The sequence below is a fragment of the Ammospiza caudacuta genome, chromosome 3 (genome assembly GCF_027887145.1).
Source record: "Ammospiza caudacuta isolate bAmmCau1 chromosome 3, bAmmCau1.pri, whole genome shotgun sequence".
In the NCBI taxonomy this organism is placed as follows: domain Eukaryota; kingdom Metazoa; phylum Chordata; class Aves; order Passeriformes; family Passerellidae; genus Ammospiza; species Ammospiza caudacuta.
The window spans coordinates 55,741,318-55,763,993 of record NC_080595.1 but is presented as its reverse complement, the minus strand read 5'-3'; the positions used below and the strand labels follow the sequence as shown (position 1 = coordinate 55,763,993).

The 22,676-nt window shown below is 41.0% G+C and overlaps 1 protein-coding gene across 8 annotated transcripts in view; it reads left to right on the top strand.

Annotated features, from left to right (window-relative positions):
• HIVEP2 (HIVEP zinc finger 2) overlaps positions 1-22,676 on the top strand; it is a 136,973-nt gene that overhangs the window by 10,151 nt on the left and 104,146 nt on the right. For all 8 annotated transcript variants that reach the window (XM_058802484.1, XM_058802482.1, XM_058802489.1 and 5 more), the window contains exon 2: positions 21,864-21,971. The gene's annotated coding sequence lies outside the window, so the exon portion shown is untranslated. The remainder of the gene's footprint in view (positions 1-21,863; positions 21,972-22,676) is intronic.

Below are 22,676 nucleotides of genomic sequence, written 5' to 3'. Positions count from 1 at the left end.
AGTCATGTCCTGTCTCCTTCAAAGAACAATGTACCTGGAATAATTTCCTGAGAGCTCATGCTTGGAGGTCTGGCTTGTTTGTCACTGGGAGGAAGATTTGTCCTGGATTCCATGTAGGTTCAATTTCTGCTGTTGGTTAACTATCAAAGGAAATATTTTAAATAAATAAATTTATTTGAATTATTTATGTACGACTGTTAGCATTTATTTCACAAGTGTCTATGCAGATGCATTTCTAAAATGTTATCCACTGCTCCTGGTGCTGTGCTGCCAGGAGGGTGCAGCAGGATCAGTAAGTGAGCATGGCCCCATTTAGCTGCCTTTGACTGGCTCAGCCAAGGTCATGTCTCGTTGGACCCCATAAGGATGTTTGCCTTTAAGCTGAAGCACTTTGAATTCCTTTTACATCCTCAGATTTCTGAAGGACGCAGTCGCATCACTCTGTCTGCTCAGAAGGTGGAAGGGCCATTCCCCAGGCCCTGTCATGTGTGGTGCCTGGCACTTTTAGTGTCCCCTTGAGCAGGATGCTCTGTGAGCCTTGCTGCTCTGGTGGGACACCCACCTCCCCGCTGTGGCTGAGCTGGTGCTGCCAGCTCTCTTGGTTGTAGGAAAGTGACCAGAAAGTCAATCCATGAGCAGACTAACCACGCAAATAGGCGGTGGAAATCCTAAAAAGCATCGTGCCAACACGGATCTTGTTGCTGGAGCTTCGCTTTCTCTGGAGCCAGCACAAAACTGTCTTGCCCTCATCTCACAGTTTTCTAATCAGTGCCCCGTATCTGAGAAGATGACACCAAACTGTGCCTGGCACAGCTTGTGACACCATGTGAACTGCCTTGTCTCTTGTGAATGTAATGAAAATTCTGTCATTTGGGATTGTGTCCTGACTAATAAAAGTGCAGAATGGGAGAAGTTATTGATTTTGACTTCTTGTTTTCATGAGGCCAGGATTTTGCCATCAGCTGTAGGTAGGACTTGTACTGCTGAAATAGTGCTTCTCGTGACTGTCCCAGCCTATAAATGGAAACCTTCGGCATGCAAGGTTTGCTTTTCATTGAATATAGTAACACAAGGTGAGACTGTTGGAAAAACTGTCTACATGGAATCAGCCTCTGGATACTTCAGGCAGAGAAGACCTACAAGGAAAGGCACTCTCCACAGAAATGATCTTTACATTGCCATATAGTATAAGGTATTTTTAGAAAAAAATTTATACATTATGTACCCCAAAGTGCTTTCATTGTGATTTGAATATAAAGTACATGGAGTTGGAGGTGAAAGTGTTGCAACTGACTGGCTTAGAGCTGTGGTTTTAGCTTTTTTTGGTTATTATTTGTAGTTATAATCCAGCTGAAAAAGAAACTTGCTTGGAGCCAGGGCTGTATCTTGTCCTGTGTGCTTCTCTCCTCAGTGAAATGCCATTATTTGGTTTTGGAATGATTAAGGTGTGAGAAACTTGCATTTAATTTCAATTTGTGTAGAATTATCTGTTTTATTTTTATTTTTTAATGAGGTCTGATGCCTGCTTATTTCAAGTGGCATAATTTGAAAGGTTTTTTGTTGGTTTTTTTTTTCTTTTTTTTGTCTGTTTCTGTTATGGTTCAGCATAAAAAGAAAGATAAAGCAATCTATACAAAAGGTTTGCATGGTTCTAGTGTCATGTTTCCTTTTGGTGTGTTTTACCTGCCCTATGTGTCTGCTTCTCCATCTGTAGCCCAGTAGCACCAAACTGAATTAGGTTATCCTTGATAATGGAGTTTTTCATTGCAGTTCACCATTTTTAGATATAGTTTAAAATAAAATTTTGCACCTCGTCTGATGGGTGGATAAGAGGGGAGATGAGCTTTTTTTTTTTTTTTTTAACAGTACAAACAAAAGAAAAAAGGAAGAGGAAAACGCCTATTTCAACAAAAGCTTATGACATGGTTCTAGAATGCATGACCCTGGGCAAAAAGGGCCAGTTATTGGAGTAGTTCTTGAGTAACCTAATTGTTTGATAAGGATCCTTGCCTGTTTAAATTGTTGTTGATTGTTGGAAATATTCCATTTCTAAATTTGTGCCTTATTGCGTACCCTAAGGTATGTGTACAACCCACTGTAATTGCACCGTTTATTATTTTATTAATGAGAGCTGTGATAATGTGTTGGCTCACAAATCCCCTCCAGTCTGGGTACGGTCTCCTAATTGCCCAAGGTTCTGTGATTCTGTCGTTTGTTCTGGGGTTGGTGACAGGGAACACAAGCAGATTCTCTATAAGCATGGTTTACAAAACTCAGACCTCGCCCTAAAGCCTGTGTTTGGTGTGATAATGCAACCAAAGTCTGGAAAGGCCGGATGCATTTTTTAACACACACATTATGAATAACAATAGAAGCGGCAGAAGGAAATTCTTACTACATAATCCTGAGTACCTGAGACTTTGCCAGCTGGAAGGAGAGGCCTGCACACCTTACTTGGCCTTCTAAACCATAACAGAGCACCCCTTAGCACTTCTTTGATCTGGGTCTCTCCTGCCTGCCTCTGTGCCCAAGTGGCTGGAAGGCGCTCGCTTTATTTGCTGTAAGGCACACAACAGTGAGCAAGCACCTGGCATGCAGCAGCAGCTCCTGCTTTTCATGTGCCTCAAGGGCGGCAGGCGTACCAGGGAGCCTGTTCCCATGTTCTGGAAGCTATTTCTGTTTGCTGATCCTAGATCCACGGTACAAGAGAAGGGAGCAGCAGCAGTGGAGGTGTGGTCTGTGGAGTAGATGGGGAAATCCAGTTTACTGTGTCTGTAACTCTGGAGACAAAACTTGCCCGTAAAACCCCATAGCAAAACACCACATCCTCAAACAGCTAGCGCTTGCTCCGCAGCGCGGCCCAGCCCAGCTTTCCTGGTACGCTGTGAACCTCTGACCCTGGCTTTGCAGCATTTGGGGAGCGCTCTGAGGGCCTTGTGGCAGCTCGGGTAACCCCGGCCCCCAGCACGGGGGGATGGCCATTCCCACGGAGCGTATCGCAGGCTGCCTCCTTTCTGTGGTGGCTGCTGCAGTTTTCCACAGCTTCTGAAACTGCTCATTACAGAACTTGGCTCTTCTACAAGGGCTTTTCTTAGCTGTAGACCCTGTGGCTTGATGCAGCATGCTTTTCTGGAAGAACAGATGGTATATTGCGTAGAAAGTTACTGTATTTTTGTATCACTGGATTGTATTTATTTATATTGCTCTTCATCTTCCTCTCTTTTTTTAAAGGTGTGCATATAGGCCAAGTGCAGAACTTGGAATCTGTACTAGCTTTGCCTTGGGCACATTCAGCTTTAGATTTGTGTAGGAGTGTAGTGTTTTACACTGAGTAGGGTGTGCTCTCTGAAGTTTTAGGGGACAGATTTTAATCATTTGGATGGAAATTAGTTCAAAATACTGCAAAGGGAAAAAGGCATTTTCCCCTTAGAAGTAAGAAGACTTTTAAAAGAAAAAGTCAATATCTTCTTAAACAAGCTTTGTACTGACTGAAGTACAGTTTAGTTTTTAAGTAAGTCAGTAGATGTATTTTCTCTATCTAATCTTTGTTTTTTTAATTGATATCATCTGGTCAATTTGACTGAAAATGCTATTCCCATAAGAAAAATATTTATTCTAAATATTATTGTTGCCTAGGATCTTGTTGAATTAATGGGATACAGAAGCAGTCAAGTTGATTTGATATTTTTAAGATTTTTAAAGTGTTTTCTCTTTGTTTCCATGAAGGCAGTTTAAATAAGTATTTAATTTAATTGCTTTTTTCTGGAAATTAGGTTACTTATTGTTGAAAACTTCAGGTTTCTAAATATGCATTTCAGATCTGCTTTGTCTTGATTAGACATATGAAATAAAATATAAACACTTGGTGCAGCAAAATAAGGGCTTGGCTTTTCCCCCGCTTAGCTTCCAGGACTTAATGTGTTTTGCCCAAAGAATCTCCATAAGCCATTCCTTATAAAAGATAGTTACAATCACAGGGTTTTGGTACCACTTAGCCAAAGCACTTTATATATAAACTTCTAATGTGAATATAGACATAATTATATATTTAAATGTCTACATGTTGTTTTGTATCTATACCCTCCCATGTGCGCAAGTGTGTATGTAAGTGTGTATAGACACTTTGTCTCTATGGACGCTCACACACATCTGCACTATATGAGATCATCCCATTTCAAGTTTAATGTTTTCATCCTCAACCGAATCCTCACCATAGAATTAAAATGTTCCTCTTGGCAATGTAGCATTTTCCCAGTAGCTTCTGAATGGGAGGGAGGCTGCTCGTCCCTATGCCTGAAGATCCCCTCAGGTACCTGGCCTGAGAGACTAGTGCTGGTGGCAGTGTCCTGCTGGGGCAGGAGAGGTTGGCATGGGGCAGCTCAGTGCAGCAAACGAGGAGATAAAATGCTGGGGAATACTTTGGGAATTTCGTTGGTGGTTGGATGGTGCCCTTCAGCAATGGTAAGACTCTCCTGCATTCTGTACTACTTACTTAGGCTGAACACCAGGTTCACAGCGAAAAAAAAGCCCTCCCTGCTCCCACTTCTGGTTTTTGCCACACATATTTTGAAGATAAATAATGACCTGCTATCAGGTGTTTTGGCAGCTTGGATTTAGTCATCTTTGTTTGCCTCATTTTTCTTATAAAATTGGTGCAGGATATTTGAATTTTCTGCTTGTAGGATCGTTTGAGAGAATTCACTTAGTGATGTGACAATTCAACTACAAAAAATTTCAAGATAATGGCTTTTCCACTTGCACTTCTCTTCAAATGGAAGTGAAAGAATTATAAAAACCTTGTACATAATTTGAATTTCCAAGTGATACACTATAGTGGCTTTGTTAAAAGTCATTGTGCATATGGGTTGTAAGGGTAAAAGTGCAACTGAGTTTGTGGGGATCACTAAAGGTGTTAGATACTTTGTAAGTAGCCAACTTTAAGAGTTGTTTTCCACATGTATTTGTACCTACCACAACCCTTACCGGTTCTGGAGTGAAAAGGCAAGTGTTTTCATCAGGGTAGCCAGGGCACTGCTGGTGAGTTCAGGTCACAGTTTGCACCTGTCTCTTTGCTGTAAGTTTCAACCATTTCGTGAATAAAACCCAATGTAATACATACAGCTCTTTAAAAAATATTAGGGTCATATTTGAATATTGCAGAGAGCATATTCCACTTTCTGACCTCCGACCATGGCAGAGATGGCTTAATTCTCTTGTCAACTAATGGGACAGTAAGATGTAATTACATGAAAATTAACTCTCAGGACATGGATGGGTGTGTGAATCCACTGCTATTCCTTGTTATATTCTGTGTTCTTTAGCAGACACTCTGTTGCAACAGGCAGCCATAGGTGTGTGGCAAAAGCCTGTTGTGATATGGCGTGGCGGTGCCTGGCCCTGTGCTGCTGCTCTGCCATGTGCCAGCTGTCTCATTATGGTCAGAAGTACAAATTGTTGGTGCATTTCCTTCATTCTTGGACACGGGTCTCAAAACAGTTGGCCAAGTTTGTTCTGAGTGAGCGCAGTACCAAGTGGTTGGATTTCAGAAAGTCGAATGGCTTTTGTGTGTGTTGTTTAGGGTGCTGCGCCCAGTGGAAACTTCCTTACAGTACTTTTGAAGATTCACCCCCTTTTTCCTTCTATCAGGAGATTATTCACTACTCACAGCCACTGCTGTGTATAATATGGACAGGATTCTGTTCCAGCAACCACAGTTTTAAGGGTGAGATTTTGATCACTTTGACGGGGCTAATCCAAACTGTCTTCGCTGCAGTGGATGCCTGTGTACGACAAATCATTGTCAACACCAAAGTCTAATTTCCCTGCTTTTTTTTTTTTTATATTGAAAAGAGTCCTGATTTTTAGTGCCAGATTGACAACCTTCAGGATTAGGTTTTCAAGCTAATGTCAGAAAAAGAAGCAATGGAGGTTTTTTCATGCCACAATGAATTCTAGAGATAAGTTACCTTTGAAAAATTTACCTTTAAAGGATAGGGTAGAAAGCAACCAAGCCAGATCGTATCCTTGTAGAATAATGTGTTTGAAAATATATCCCAAATGTTTCATTTATAAATAATTAAAATACTATATCTGACCTTATTTTAGATGATCAGTTTTGGTTAGCTAGTGACACTGCTTACTGCTTATGTCCCATGAAAGATACAGTATATCCAAGATATACTGGTGATTCTCTAGTTTCAGCTGAATTACTAGGATTGAAAACTGGCTTCAGTTTCCAGTGTGACCACAGGGTGGTTATTGCAGAAATAAGGCAAAAATACTCTCTTCAGCTAGTGATGATGGTATGAGAATTTAGAAGAGCATTTTCCAAACTCCTTGTAAGCTTTTTCACTGATGTTTGTTAAGTACCTCATTTGAAAAACAACTTCTATCAAGTGGAGCAGTGCTGCCCAATCTGCCACATTCCATGTATGCTGGGACATGCTTATTGTGGAATGACTGCATTTATCACTGTGTTTTAAGTCATTGTTCAGAGACTATCAAAAATGGATCAATAATGTATCTCATGAGTGAGAGTGTACTGTAAGCCTGAGCATCCCTCAGCCCCAAGAGAGGATCAGCATAATCAAAGCATTTCCTGCAGGTAGTTGTTCAGACTGCACTTTAAAGCTACCAGTGATTGGTGGAGACTCTGAAACCTCCTGAAATTCTGACAGGAATCTTGTTTGGATTCTTGTCAATGCTTTCCATTTAAAAAGTCTTTTTAATATTTAGCTTAAGAAGGTAGTAATGCTGGGTAGGACTGCAATCCAGATTTCCCCTGTGCTTGCCAGCTATACCGATTCTCTTACATTTAGATGGACAGCCTGGCTGACAATCAGTTACCAAATGTTGGACATCCACATGCCACTATCCAACTCCTGCATCTTCACTGTTTGCCTTAAGGTGGGACCTTACCTGCTTCAGAAAGACGGAGGCATATTTGAAAAGAAGCCTCTGTATTCACTCTGCCAGGATGTTGGCCATATCTGACAAGGGAATCCTGGAATTTTACCCACTAGTTGTGCCTCTGATGCATTTACAAAACATGTTTTACTTAATGGGGTCCAAAGCAACGTAAAGCTTGATTTCCAGATGCTTGTAAAAGTATGGGCTGCAGAAAAAAGCTTAGTACAATTTGATACTGTAGTAATATTTCATTCTACTTCTATATTGCAGTAATATTCAATCTAACAAGCTGTACAAGAAAAACAAGAGCAGCACGGCTCCTGAGCAAATATTGTTTCTAGTCACATACGATACTTTGCAGCTGACTGCTTAGCTGTTTTGCTATGCAAGTGCAGAGAACACTGTTAGCAATAAAGCCACTGCTGGTTTCTCCTCCCAAACCTCCCTCCTTGCGGTGCATTGGAAATGACTGAACTTTGGCCCTCAATCTGCTGACACCCTGAGGGAGCGTAAGTGTAATGACGTCTTTGCTTGTTTCAGCTGCACAACAGGAAACGCTCGTGGCCTCCCCTTCTTCCTGCTCTGAGAAAGTGCTGCTGCCTTTTTTTTTGATTCTTCTTTTTTTTTTTTTCCCCCCCTCCCTTCCCCTGCAGTCGAATGGGCTGAGACCTAGTTTCAGGTCTGGGCTTGGCAGCCAGCTGGTGCTCGCACAGGCCCCCACTGCTGCTGCCTCCTCCCCAGGGCAGCCACTCACCTCCCTATTGCTCTGCTGGGGTGGTGATGCCAGAAATATGAGCTTTGTAATTTTCTTTTTAGTTTTCGGGTTTTTTTACCTCCTGGAGAAGTGACTGAGAAGAGAATACAGTTATGTGGCAATGGCTTGCTCCACGGAGCGTGTCACTGGACACAGCTGAGCTGCAAAACCAGGATGGTCAGGTGATGATTTGCCTTGGGGAGACCATAGCACTGCCTGAATGCAGAGGACACTGTCAGGTGGGCATCGAGGGATCCTGGAATATGGTCCCAATAGTGCTGAATGATGCTGAATATACTGGGCCTGAACAGATTTCTTTGCCTTGCTGCAGTACAGAGGCTGGCTTCTTGCAGAGCATTGACAGGAAGCCTGTTTAACCCTCTCTGGCTGCTGCTTTTACACATCATAACCAAAAGTGGGGTATGAGTGAAAATGGTTATTTGCAAAACACAAGCATTTTGCTGCTAACTCAGGGAGGAAGATTTTATCTCAGCATAGTCATCCAGAACATTAATTAAAGCAATACAGTGTTTTTGTGAGTGAAATTGACTGAGTCAGTATTCAGCTGTTATTCTCTAATGATTGGGGAGGGGAGTGGGTCACTTTTGAAAACTAAAACTCACATGCCCTAGGGAGTTTGCATATCATGGTGTGAGAAGTGGCACTGACTAGTCTAGTGTACAGGATGCTGAATTGGAAAGATTTAATTAACTTTGAATGTAAACAGTGCTGGTGCAGTGGCTTATTCATTTGTTTAAAGTTGCATAGGCATATTATTTAGAGAGCAGCTTTTGTCTGGGTTCTGTAATAAGCAACTTCAGGATTTACCTCATTAACCTTCCGTACTACCTAGCTGCATAACTGTTGTTTTTAACAAGCTGGAGTTATGTAACATGGATCATGCCTGGTGCTAGCAGGAAAAACCAAGATAGGCAAAGAATAATGGCACTCAGCCTTTTGCAGAATAGGATATGACTGGGTTTTGAGATGACATGCTGTGTGTTGGTACTCCCAGCTGTACAGACAAGGTCCAGCTATTCATTAGGAGGATGTGTCTTGAAACAAAGTCTTGGGATGGGAATGTTTAACAGACAGAAGAGTGAATTTACTCAAGCACGTGCAGTTCTTGAAAGGCTCTGTATATGTGCACACCAAATTCTCCCCACCCCCCACCGTCTTTTTCCTCTGGGATAAAAAATGGGAAAATTCCCTTAAGTGGGCCTGATTTCACACGTAAAAGAAAATATCTTGATGAGCTGTGGTTGCCCCTGTAAAGTGTTATATGAATCTTTCTCCTTCCTTTTTTTAATATGCCCTTATAATATCATTAGGCATGTGTGCAACACAACAGTCCTCTGTCTCAAGAGATTTTACAACCAGTTTATAGAAGGGAGAGGCAAGGGATTATATGAATGCATTAGAATAAAAGCAATTGATTTTAAGCTAATTTTTCCTTTAATAATATTTCCTTGACAATTTTCTCTGCTGTAACTTAGGCTTGATCTTCAAAGTCATGCTGAGTTGTTAAGCCTGGGATGACTTCTTGCTTCAGTGGCATGTATACAGATGTTAAATAATAATGTCAGGAGATAAAGGTGCAAGAATATCAGGTATTTAGGTAAGGATTAGGAATAATGATATTTTGGAAAGGAATGGTTTAGTGCTCCTGAATCCCCTTTCAACCTGTCCTTCTCCCTCTCATTTTGACCAAATAATGATGTATTTTTCCTTTGTCTTATCTATAAATGAAAGAGCTCTAAAGTGTGGCATAGGGGTATAAACTCCTGTACTTTTAAACTTTATTGTTATTAACAACAGATGGCCAAAAATGAGTGCTGATATGGATGTTCTCCTGCACTGCCATGTGTGCATGAGCACAGTGGCTGGTGGCGCCTTGGCACAGGTGGCAGCTGAGATGTTGCAGTGACAAGCAGCCTCTGTAAACCGCTGCTGTAGCCAGCACCAGTGCTGATAACCTCAGCCCAGAGACAGGGGATGAACAAACACAGACGGAAATGATTATTTTCTCACACTGGAGGCCATCCAGGTCATGGCCAAGGGATGTCAAAAGGGCGCTATAAGGAAGTGAACCATGTTGCTCTTGGTATGTCCTCTTTTCCCAGACAAATGAAGGATTTCTCTTGGACTGCCAGTACATCCTTCAGAAGAAACTTGCTTAAAAAAAAAAAATCAGTTTTCTGGAGAATTTTTGTTTATTATACTGAATTGACTTAGTTTTGAATAGTCATGTTACTGTTAGAGCAGCAGAAGCTTAGAGCTGGGAATCTAAACAGTAGCACATGAGGGCACCGCGGCTTTGTAGGTGGAGAAAGACATTTTCCTGAACCTGCATGGTGAAAACCAAAATTAGAGTTTATTAAATGCTTTCTGTTTCTATCAACTCCAATATTTATTACTTTTGACTCTAGTGAGTTTTGTCTGACTAATGGTCATGTCCTTTCTGCAACTCCATCATTTACTTGATACAGTTGAATATTGTGCGGGGACATCACATAAAATTGTTGAAATTTTTTTGGCACACTTTGCTGTTATGGCCACTTAGGAGGGTTTGAGTGTCCTTTACTTGGGTGTACTTTGCTTGAGTTTCCCTTACTCTTTTGGATGAGAAGTCCTTGTGGCTTTGTTAAGAGCCATGACTTGTAAAGACAGGAGAGTCAGAGGGAGCATCACGGGACCCATGGGAGTTTCCACCCTGCGTTTTGGTAGGATCCATGAGATGAGCATGGCTGCAGAGGGGGTTGTTGTGGTTCTCTGCTGCCTTATCTTGTCAGGTGATACCTTGCCTGTGCCTGCTGGATTTTGCTGGGGGGCAGCCAGGGTGGGCTGAGGGCTGATGGGGAGGTGAGCTGGGGGGTGAGCTGGGCTGTGCAGGCACAGGACGGTGCTGTGGCACTGTCCTGCATAGCTGGGATCGGTGCCTGTGAGGTGTGAGGGTTGCTCACCATGTGCTGTGGGAGGTGTGGGCTGGCCTTGATTCTGGTGCAATTTCTGTTGAAATCTGTGAGTGAGCAGAGTAGGGTAAGCATGGGGCTGCTGATGGAAGAAAGTAAATTGCCACGAGTGGCACTGATGCACGGACAAGGAGGGGGTGTATCTCTGTGCATGGGCAGGCAGTGAACTCTCACATCCTGGAGTCTTTGAATAGATCCTCAGATCTATTCAGAGACCCTCCAGGTCTTAAGGCTCTGCACAGAGGGATTTCTTGCCCTTCAAGTTGCTGTACACAGTTTCACTTCCCTTGCTTTTGTGTATCTTGTTCTTTCAAACGCTTAAGTGTTGTCAGGTTATCAAGTTGTTTCCATGTTGTGGCAAAACTTGAAACAATTACCAACCCAGTTTCGCCATTTTTGCCTGTTAAAAAAGGTGAAATTTAATTTACACTAATTATTTACCCAAATGAGATGCTCAGCATGAAAATGACCAGGTGCAAATTAAGATGAAATAAGTAAAGGAAAAAAATATGCTGTGCATTACATTTTTCATATTAAGCATTCTATTTGTATTTCATTACCAGTCCATCTGCAGGAAGACTTTTCTTAGCAGATTGAAGCGTTTAAAAAAAAACTCGAACAAATTTACAGTAAGTCTGATACAAATAAAGAATAGATTAGGATGGGAGAGTTTTAAACAAATCTTCTCATTATTGCAGACTTATTTTCTTTTAACTCTGGCTGTACTGTGTACCTTGTACTGTGTCTGGAGCCATGCAGAGGCCACCCTTTTTCCACATTGTGTTGCTGCAAAACAACATCTGCAGAGCTGCCGTGTGTGTAAAATTGGAGCCTAGGTAATATTGTATTAAAATTTGTATAGTATGTAGCCTAAATGGGTGTGTGGTCTTAGCTCCTTGTCACAGGAATGGATTTGAGGGCATTAGCCTGGTTCTTGTGCTTGTTGCAGTCCTGCTGCCCCTCAGCCAGTCCCTCATGAACCTGCCACTGCTTTGGGAGAGGCAGATCACAAGTCAGGATGGTTTCCCTGTTTGTGGGGATGAGAAGCAAAAGCTCTTGTTCAGTTGTAGCCAAGGCTGGCTGTGGGATGGTGTTGATTACACCATTAGTCTCACCAAAGCGAGTTCAACACCCTAGTGGTGTTGCCATGGTGCATGTTTCTTTGGAAGCACCAATATAACACCCTTCTCTACTGTAGAGAACAGGTTTCACCCTGCATAAGTATGTGCTGTCTTTCTTTACCTTGGCAGGCCCTGGTTTTGAACCTTCCCAAACTTTGGAGATGTCTGTCTCAAAGTTTACTTCAAGAGTGGAATTGTTTTTTTGAGTGCATCAAGCAAGATTTGGTTTATCTGCATGGAGCATGCTTCCTTGTGCAGTTGCTTTCCACAGTGCAGTGCTTGTAGATTAAAATCCTTTCTGTTGTGCTTGTGCCAGTTCAATTCCTCCTGCAGCAAGTCTGCTTTCCTGGCATACTGCATGCAGTAAGGTGCCTGACTGCAATAGTGAGAAAGAAATCTTTTTGTTTCTACTGACATGTCATTCTTGCAGATTCAAAATGGTAATGACAGGTTTTTTATAACCATTTTGCAAAGAAACTCTGAAAACTAGAATAACACTCACAGCTTCAATGTATACTTTATCCCATCTGAAAAACTGCTTTAAATGCATGTGTTTGCACTTGGAATTTGAATGCTTTGCATCAAAACTAGAAATGACAGAATCATATGCATGGAGTAGACCTTTGAGTTTATGGTGGTGGCATGTGTTACTGTCTGTGACGTGTGACCACAGGAGCTCAGCAGTACACAGCTGACTTGTCAAGGAAGTGTACCTCTACCCAAGGAAGTATGGTCTAGTGACTAGCACTGGGTGGGGACTCAGCACCCACAGCTGGTTCTGCTACACAGCTCATGAGTTTGGGGCAAGATTCACACCACCTTGCACTGATTTTCATGTGAGTTATATTCATCAATATGAGTGAGACACAGCAGTGTCACTGTTGTGCAGTGTTCTCTTCATGTCAGTTCCATTCCTTATCTTACAGAGATGTCCTGTAGACAGATGCCATTGATCCATAGGGAGCCAGTAAGGGGTTTTGTGCTAAAACTGACTGTGGAGTTTGTTCCTTAATTTTTATTTTTGTTTGTGTCTGTGTTTAAGTAACCATTCTCAGAGTGACCAATACTTGTGCCATTTACTATGGGCACGTCTGCTCATACTATTTATGGTATTAAACATAGAAGTCATTGCAAAAGTCAGGCTACATGTGGCTTTGGAGTCCAGTTCCATCTCCTTTACTTAAGAGGAAAAATAGCCTAACCAAGGTGCAGTCAGCAGCCAAAGCATGAGAGAAATGCAGCACAAATATCTGCCAGATGAATCTGGTGTTTCATTAGCAAAGCCTCTAAGAGAAACTTCAATTTCAGACAGATTCCTAAGCTGTAGTGAAATCACTGGGTCCTACACATTCTCCTGAAGTTAAGTATATGGTTATATACTTTGTGAATAGGAATGGCTTATTGAGCTGGAGCCAGCATGGGGAATTTTGGGACTCCTGCTGTTCTGCTTACAGTATTTTGCAGGAGAATTTAAGGGTGCAGAATGACACCAACTGGATTCACAGAACAATCTGCTCCCGTTCCCGTGAACTCCAAATTATTTTCCTTCTCACATGCAAAGTTGTATTGAGAGCTGCATTTAAAAATCCATCTGTTGTCCATATTCTATCAATATGAAGAAAAATTTTAGACTTCTAAAATATTCTGTTATGTGTTCCATCCTGCTGTCATTTGTCTTTCAACTACAAGCCATTTCTTGTAGTTGCATTTAAATCTTTTCCCTCACACCAGCAGATGAAACTCTGAATTACTAAACTGCAGAGATGGAAGCAGGATGCTACAAACTGGTAGTGGAAGGAAATGACCGCTTTCAGAATATGATACTTTTGATAGCCTAAAATAAATAAATAAATAAATAAAATATTTGTTTTCTTATCAAGTGTGGGAATGAGTAATAAATTACTTCAAAAGTTGTTTCATGATATTTTTCATTACACAGTATATTTGAAGTATCATCAACATCTAGATGTGTTTTGATATAATTGACACACATATGTATAACAGAATATAGCCTTTTAAATTTTTTTTTTTTTTAGTTTTTACAGCAAAATAAGATTATCATTTCAGTGCTGCTGGTTATAATTTTATGATTTACCTGCTGCTGATCCTTCTTTCCTGTGTTGCAGTGGCAGTATCATGAATGTAACTATTGGCAGGCACTGCTTTTTTGAGAGGACAGCATGAAGTTCATCAGTGGTGTTTATTTTGATTTTTTGTTACATTTTGCTGAAACAGCCAATTGTGATAGAACAAGAGAGACAATATTGTATTATTGCAGGTTTGGAAGTTTGTCTTTGCAACTGTAATGAGTACTCAGGGGTGTGTGTATGCATATTTTCTTCTGTAACAACTACCAGGCTTTTCTCTCACCATTTTAAAGCAGTATCTTCTCACTGAGGGCTTCAGGAATTTTCAAATGCTGGCACTGTGTCCTCCATAGAAAACTCCATGGGAGACACTTGGGTGGTGGGAGCTTTGTAGGCTTTTCCTAGTGGGGTACAGAGCACAGATACAAACTGTCCATCTCACCATGGTTGGGTAGCTGGGCCAGTGTGCTCATGTGGGTGAATTTGTTTCCTTTCCCACTTTGATTTTAGCCATATGGGTGCACCTGTAGTTGTGAGCTTCAGCTTTTGACACCATTTTGTGTCTCAGTACATCTGTTTTATCTGCAAGTTCTGCACTCTGACTCAGCATGGAAGATTTTTCTCTTTACATGAATGCTGCCCATCTTTCTCCTGTCTAAGCTTAAGTTGTAATTGGAAGGACCTCCTGGCAACTGAGTAATTTTGAGACTGCTACCTCTTTGTTGCATGCCTTTAGAGAAATTATTAAGAGGAAGCAGATAGACACAGGCATGACATCACACACAGTTTGTGATTGCGGGGTTTTTTTACATAGGAAACAAGGTTACAAAAGAGATGTTGGGAGGAAGGTTGAATTAATTCCTTTGAGAATACTTTCTGGATAGGAAGCTGTGTGAAAATGGTAAAATGTTGGAATTGTGTCATGTAAGTGATGTTTTTATTACCATGACTCTTATTGTCTGTGTGGTAATATCTAAAGTCTTCCATGAAGATGTAGCCTTCCTTGTCTTTACATCTTCAAACTCACTGAATTTACAGTATAAGTACCTGACAGATGAGGAGAGGAAAGAAATGTTATCACAGGGATCAAAGATGGAGACAGATTGTGAGATGCCCTTCATGGTCAGATAAGAAATCACTGGTGGCTAAGAACTCAGTCTGTTTCTCAAGTCCTATGATTTGGTGGCACTCCTGGCACCATACATCACTTAGCATCACAGAGGTAAATCTGTGTGCCTTTGTGCACTGTGTTAAACCATGCTAAACCTTCAGCAACCCTTTTTCCCCTGAAGCTTTTGACATATCTAGTTTATTACATGTATCTTTGCATTGCAGTTCAGTCCTAAACTTGTTTTATTCTTAAGTTTAAAGGTCCTGTCTGACATAAAGTACATTGATTTTGTGGATGAGTTATGGAATAATGTCAGATGCCACTATTTAAAAAAAATGTTACTGCCTTGCAAAAGTGAATGTCATGTTTTCTTTGTTTAGTAACATATTCAAAACACTTGAAAGGAAGTTTTGGAATAAGGAGATTTCTACCCTGGGGGAGTAGTATCCTGTGCTTTCGTTAGGTCATGTCAGGCCATTGTTTTGCTTTTCTTATCATAAAGATCTTGTGTCTTTATTTGTGCTCAGCTGTGGACTTGAGTTTCCTGGAAGAGAGTGAAATAATTAAGAAATATTACTACAAAATCATATGTTCTCTGTAGCTGTGTTTGTTTAGTTGAAGGGAGTTCTGATGTGTAGCTATGCAGAGCAATAGGTCGTGTAGATACTTCCCAGTAATAAGTGGTATCTTGTATCTGTGGTTCTCATTGTAGCTGAAAAGAAATAGGATTCTTCCATGTGAAAAAACCAGAGAAATTCAGGGCCAGCTGTCAAATAGATAGTAAAACTGAGTTTTCACCTGTGTCTGCCAGCTGAGAGTCTCAGTGACTTTTTCTCTACTGCGGGATGACACGGTGGCAGGGTATGGGAAAGGGCGTGTTTAGCTTATTGCTGTGGATGCAGGCACTAGGGAGGATGGCTGGGCACACAGGGTGGTTTATCAGCTGCAGTCATTAAAGTAGGGTGATTAATGTGGTGCCAGAAGGGCATGCAGTGTGTTGTGCTTGCACTCAAAATCTGTGAGCTGCCACACAAGGTCACACAGCCTAAATACACTCCTGGTGAGAGGAGTCACGGGAGGAAGAAGGGCACTGCCAGCCTAAATTAAGATCTCATATTGCTGTGCACTTTTGTCAGGGGATGGCAGAACACCTCCTTGATGACTTGCTAATGGGATGGATGAAGCTTGCTTGGTAAGTCTGGCTTGGTTCTGGTGTGACAGAGCTGAGATATTAGTATAAGTGATGTGAGCAATAGCTTTCCTGGTCACACCCTGGGATGCATGTGCCTGCTTTGACAATAAGCAGAATTTCTAGCACTGACAGTGAGATGCCTATCTCCAGAACTAAATTTATCAATACAACGAGGCATGAGAAGGCAAGGCTTGTTGCGTCCTGTATTCATGGGACTTTTCCTTTGAAATGTGTTGTTCTATTTCCTCCAGGTGTTCCTTGGGGAAACAATTTGGATTTAGTATGCATTTTACCATTGATTCTTAATTTGTCACTACGTGCAGCTACATTTTTGCCATAGTTTGTGTTTGCTTTTATTTGCTGTCAAACACCACCGCCCTGTTTGCAGGCTGCACTGTGATGTGCAGGTTCCAGTACATGTGGAGGAGTCCTGGTAGAGCAGAGCAGGGCTGCTGTGGGTGAAAAACACATAAAACACACACCAGCAGCTGACAGATGTGTCAGCCTGCCTGGTGAGCACAGACACTGCCCCCTGCACAGACCTCGTTCTTCCAAGCAGGGACCAACCTGCTCTCTTATAAACAAAAATAAATAAATTGCACCTAGGGTATCGTAGTCTTTCCAGGGAGCAGCTCTGACTGAGAGAAACTGGAGAAAAAGCTCCTGGCAGAGGTTATACACCCGGGTTCTCTTTTATGTAAGTGGCAACAGCAGAAGGAGGATGAAGCTGCACAGCCATATGAATAAACGTGCAGAATCTGAAACTTGCACTTCTGGCTCGTCTATCACATACCATCCTTTTATAGTGTGAGATGAAATGTCCAGCACCAAGTTTCAGCTGCCCTCAGCAGACATGCCATTACCTTCTGTCTCAGTGCACGGCCGTAATCTCATCCTGAAAAATAAGATTTTACCTTCCACTTACCCTTCTGGAGACAGCTTGTCAGAACAACATGGTACTGCAAACTTATCCTGCTTAATGTCAGCTAATTAAATTCGTTTTTGAATATAGTACTAAGCCAATTTAATTCTGTCTTTCAGAGCCTGCAGAGACAGTTGTGACTTTCAGACGGGTTTCTGTCTCTGATTAGTGATCAAATCTCTTTGTGCCTTTCTAGACTGACTCTGTCTGTCTTTTTCTGCGTGTCTCTCACCAGTGCTTGGGATGTTATATCTCAGTGGGATATGGGGTGGAATAGGGTGTTTTCATATCCCCAGCATCTTCTGTCTCATTTGTCAACATTCTCTGTTTAATGACTTTTGATCTCTGAAATGCGTTTCATTACTGTGGCTGGAAGAGAAATAGGAATTACTGTGAAATTCTCCTGGTGTCAGATCTTGATTTTAGAGGTTGTTTTTCAAAAGCGTTGATCTTTGGAGGGATGGGCATTGGAGTGACCTTCTAACTCTGAGCTCATATACCCGCCTCTGGATGATCATTCACATCACAGTCCAAGTCACAGTCCAAGTGCAACAGCCTCCAGTAATGTTTACTGTCTGTCACTCTCAATATATTTTGTGATCACAAACATTCATGAAAATAAGGGACAGAATTTAAAAAAATAAAAAGAAGATTAGTCTAAAAGAGAGAAAGGTCAAAGCAAGTCATAGAGTGACAAAGTGACAAAGAATAATGTACTTGATTAATTAAGTAGTGCTATGGAATATATCATGTCAGTCTAACAAGTATTTTTTAATTTTAGAGGCTTTCTCTGCAGGTTATCAAAAAAGGCAAAGAAAAAGTAATTTATTTGGAGATTTTCATGCTTTATTTTCTGTACAGCTCTGGCATGCCCCTCACTCCTTTTGTGCAGCTTTGTGCCAGGGACTGCTTCCAATTTCCGCTTTCTGAATTCCCCAGTGCTGTTGGGCAGCAGCTTGCTGTGCATCACTGTGGAACCCCCTTGTGCAGTTTACCCCCTGTCTGCAGCTGCATCTCCTCTCTCTCACTCTCTTCCTGCTTGCCCTGCCACTTGTTGGTGTGACCTGTTTGTGTTCAGACAGACGTTACACAGGCAGAGCTGAGTATCAGCAGTGTAATTCCCGGCTGTGGAGAAACCACTGCTCCCGTTTTCCTCCCAGAGCGCAGCTGCAGTGTGTGTGGAGATGTGGACTGGGGAAAAGCCTGTGTCATTGTCAAGCACTCTTCTGTATGGAGAAGAAGGCTTCAGTCTGCATGGATGTCAGTTTGATATATTTCACTTTCACTCCATCCATCCATCCATCCATCCATCCATCCATCCATCCATCCATCCATCCATCCATCCATCCATTTTTTGCATTTCATACTAAAGCATACAAGTGCTGTTGTGTCTGTAATGTGGCTTCTGATGGCAGAGAGAACAAAATATCAACTTTCTCACCTTTACTGAAATCATGCTGAAGTTGTAAAATAGAAAACAGGTGCCAGGAAAGTAATACTTGAGTCTTAGATTTACTGAGAGGAAAGGACAGAAATTTTGTTTTCTGATCATTAATTGCATATTTTCATTTAACTTTAAACTCTATTTTTCTGGAAGGCTGTTAAGAGGTATATTTTTTTGAAATTAGAAGCTTTAGTTTTTAGTCAAATTAATAATAAAATATATTTTATTGTATGTGTCTGGAAAGTTTTTGAGGCTTGATACCTCCTGACCTGGGTTTAGTAAAGAGCTTGATGCTTGTATATAATCAATCTAAGCATTTGGTTTAGCTGCTTTGTTTATTTCTTAAGTCATCATTCATTCTTCAAATTAGCATGGGGTAAAAACCTGGTAAGTCCTAGAGCACAACAGTTGTTTTATAGGGCCTTTCAAATACCTGTGGTGGTTAGGCCTCTGTAGCTCTGTTGGTGTGACTTTGCTATGTGTATTGATATAAATATTTATAATACAAAAGATTGCATATTTGCTTCTTTGGTGATGTACTTTGTTGTAAGAAAGGAGTAACTTTGGGTTAACTACTTATCTGTAGTTTAGTATGTATAAATGCAATTTTAGGATAGTCCTAAGACATGTAGCCTCAACTTTAAGAAGTGATGGCACACATCTGGAATTAAATTGGAAGCAAAAATTTAATTACAGCTTCCATTAGTTTTTCTAACTGGTACCTTATATTGCATTTCCTTAAAACATTGCTTGTGAAAATGAAGGTTTTAATTGATAGCACTAGAGATTATCACTGTCTAGATATAGAAAATAAACAGTTTGGACAAGAACTGTATTCATTTTCTTAGCAGTGTCTCTTTCTGTAGAGACTATATTGATTTGTATGTTTAGTTCCCAGTCTTCCTCCCACTGAGATTTTAAGCACTGAGTCCCCAGTGGATTTCTGTCAACACTATTTCCATAATTGCTAGAACCACGTACTTAAATACCTCCCATATCATTTCCATTTCATTTCACAATGGGTTCCATGCTTCTGCTTCACCTAGAAAGACTTTCCTTTTGCCTTAAAGAAGCTCTTCTAGGACTTGCAATTTTTAGGTAAATTTTTGGGACTTAGGTGTTTGTTTCTCACCACAGGTTGGAATTAGGAGGCCTCTGACAGAAAGATTTTTGTAAAACATCTTGAAAGTTGTCAGGATCATGAGTAACTACATCAGTTCTTAGCTGTTGCTCATTGGTGCCTCTGGCTCCACTAAAAGTGGTTTGTTTTGAGCAGTTTTGGCTTTCTTCTACACGATCTCTGAGATCCCTCCCATCTCAACTATGAGCAGAGAGACAGCAGGCTCTGAAAGGAGGCATAACTGGTGGCCTTGAAAATCTAGACCTGGCCAAGATAAAGACTCAGTGAAGAAATCAAAAGGGCAAATGGGAATCAAATGGAGAATTACAAACTGATTTCCTACAGGACACTGAAGAGCAGGAAGCCAAGGGGAGCTGGTGACAGCTACCAACTTGAGTTAGGTTTGAATTGATTCCCTAAAGATGATAGACTGTGTTTCACTTGGTTCAATGTGTGCTGTATATTTCTGTTCATGATGTAGCTATCTGGTGATCGTTCTTTTCAATTCTTGTGGTAATTTAGAACTTTAAAATGAAAGTATTTGTAAGAGTTTTCATTTTCTAACACTGCTCTTAACAGACATAAAGAAAAAGAAAGAAAAATGTTTAAATTATTCGCCTGAAAAGTCCTGGTAGGTAAATGATTAAATGCAATCATTAGGCACAGATTATTAAATTACTCCAAATAAATCTGCAAGCAGAAGAAGAATGTGTTGCATGTCTTACTGTGTTTTTCTGTTGAAGGCAGTTGGCTGTGTTTATCCTTTTGTGGGGGGTATGTCACGAATAATTCCTCTGGGAAGGAAGATTGTTTTTAAGGCTTCAACAGGTTGAGAAATTTTGCTTTTGTCACTGAAGGAGAGTTATTGGGAAAGAAAATTTCAGCAGTTCCATAGAACAGATCTATCTGAGGCTCAGATAGATCTCTGCACTGTCTGCCAGCCAGCGCTGCCTCAGGGCAGTCACTGCTGCCCTATTTTCCTCACTGCTGCTGGGTCCAGGCTGTGGCTCTGCAGCTCACCTCAGTGGCTGGCATTTGAGTGTGCCTGTGCTCACAAATAGGTGCACGACTCTGTTTTTGTTAATACTGTTTCAGAGCAGGCAAACTTTAGATATTGCATTGTAGCATCATACCCACGGGCAGTATACCGCCCTTCACCTGTAATTTTTTGTTGATGTTTTGGACCCATGGATTATGTTCTTTGCAACTTAGTCTTTACATGGTTTTACACTTGTTATTGAAAACCAAATGCAGAATATAGGAGACACTGACTTGCTTAAGTGGCAGCAAATGAAGGTGTACATGATTCTAGTGAACTGTGAGGTGTTGAGGCTGCTCACTGAAGTGTAATAAAGGCAAGAGCCAAGCCACTTTGGGGGCATGAAAACTCAAAGAAGCATTAGAGTAATTTGTAAAATATAAACTATGCCTAAAATCTAAATTCTTGAAAATTCTTTGTTATTTGCCAGGCTTTCTTCCTGAAAACCACTTACTCTAGGATTAGATGCAGCTTGTAGAGTAGGAGAAAGATCAACTTCTCTTTGGGGAGGCTTGATTAAGAAATTGGGTAGTTTGTTTGTTTGTTTCAGTGTTCTCGTCATTGCAGATAGCACTGCTAATGCAAGCTCATTTTCCATCTCTGCATTGGTTACCTTCCAAAATATTTAAAAACAGACTCACCCATCAGGTGACCTTATTTATTATAAATAAGGTCATTGTAGTGACCTGTGGAAAGTAAATGCTTTCTTAAGATCCCTTGATCTCAAGAAAATGGGTTACAAGAGAGCTCCAGGGTTGTGTCTACTTCCAAACCATCAGTTTACAATGTTAGGGAGGAAAAAAAAAGGGAAGATAAAGCCAAACTGGCAATGCACTGGTGTACTGCTGAAAGGAGTTACATGCTTTTCAAGGACCTGACAAATGGGAAATTTGAAGTTCTGTATCTGTCCACCAGACAGTAACAGCTTCTGCTTTAATGTTGAAAACTAGTTTTCTATGCTTTGATAGTATGCCTAAAATATGGTCTGGAGCAGTGGGCCAAAACAGTTTGGCTACAGCAGGGCACTTTTGCTTGCCCCTGTGAATGGCAAAATGTTTTCTGTGAGCCTGGAAAAAGCACAGACCCTGTTAATGCACAGGATGAATGTGTGAAATGCACAAATGCATTGGCAGAGCTTGCTGTAAACCCGTGAATATGATGAACTTAGTATCTGGATTTGTTATACTTTCAGGTGGGACCTCTTCTGACATGTGATCTACCCTGAGCTACTTTGACTCCTACGATGATGACAATGTTATCACTGCCACATCTCTGGGAACCAGTTATTCACAAGTACACGGTATGTGAGCGTCTGCATCTTACATTAACCATTGCTTGTTGGAACAGCACAGGAACAATAACAAGAAGGTGCTAAAAGTCATTGAAGTGAATGTTAAGCCACATGTACAACCAGTTACATGGAGCTGTTCCAGCAGATGTTTATCTGCTAGGCCTGGCCTGTATGCAGAATAATGAACAGTTTCAACTTGAACATGTATTTATTCACAGATATTGGTAGAAGCATTCTACCAATGTTTCCTTTGGACGAGATTATACTGGTACAGTGAGGATATGTAGATATACAGATGATTATTCTCTCTCTCAAGAAGGAGGCAGTGGTAGCAGTAGCATGAAGGGTTCTGTACTTTAACTGTATGCTGCACTTACAGCAGTACTTTTTGTTTGCATTTAGGAAAGGTCTTTAATTGCTTTCTTTCTTCATTCCACTTTCAGTTTCTGGTTAGTCTAAATTAGATTAATTTCACACACCAGTGAGTCCCTAAAGAAGTGTAAATTAACTCCATTTTACCAAACTCAACCAGATGATGGCAGTTATTCCCTTGATGTTCGTCTTTACATCACCCACTATCTTTGACCAAGATTTCAATAGGAAGTAAATTCATATTTGAGCCTGTTTTCCTCAGCATGTATAAGGAAATGGAGGCTGAGATCCACATCTGGTGAAGGGAGGCCATTCAATTTATGGCCTACAAGGCAAAAATTT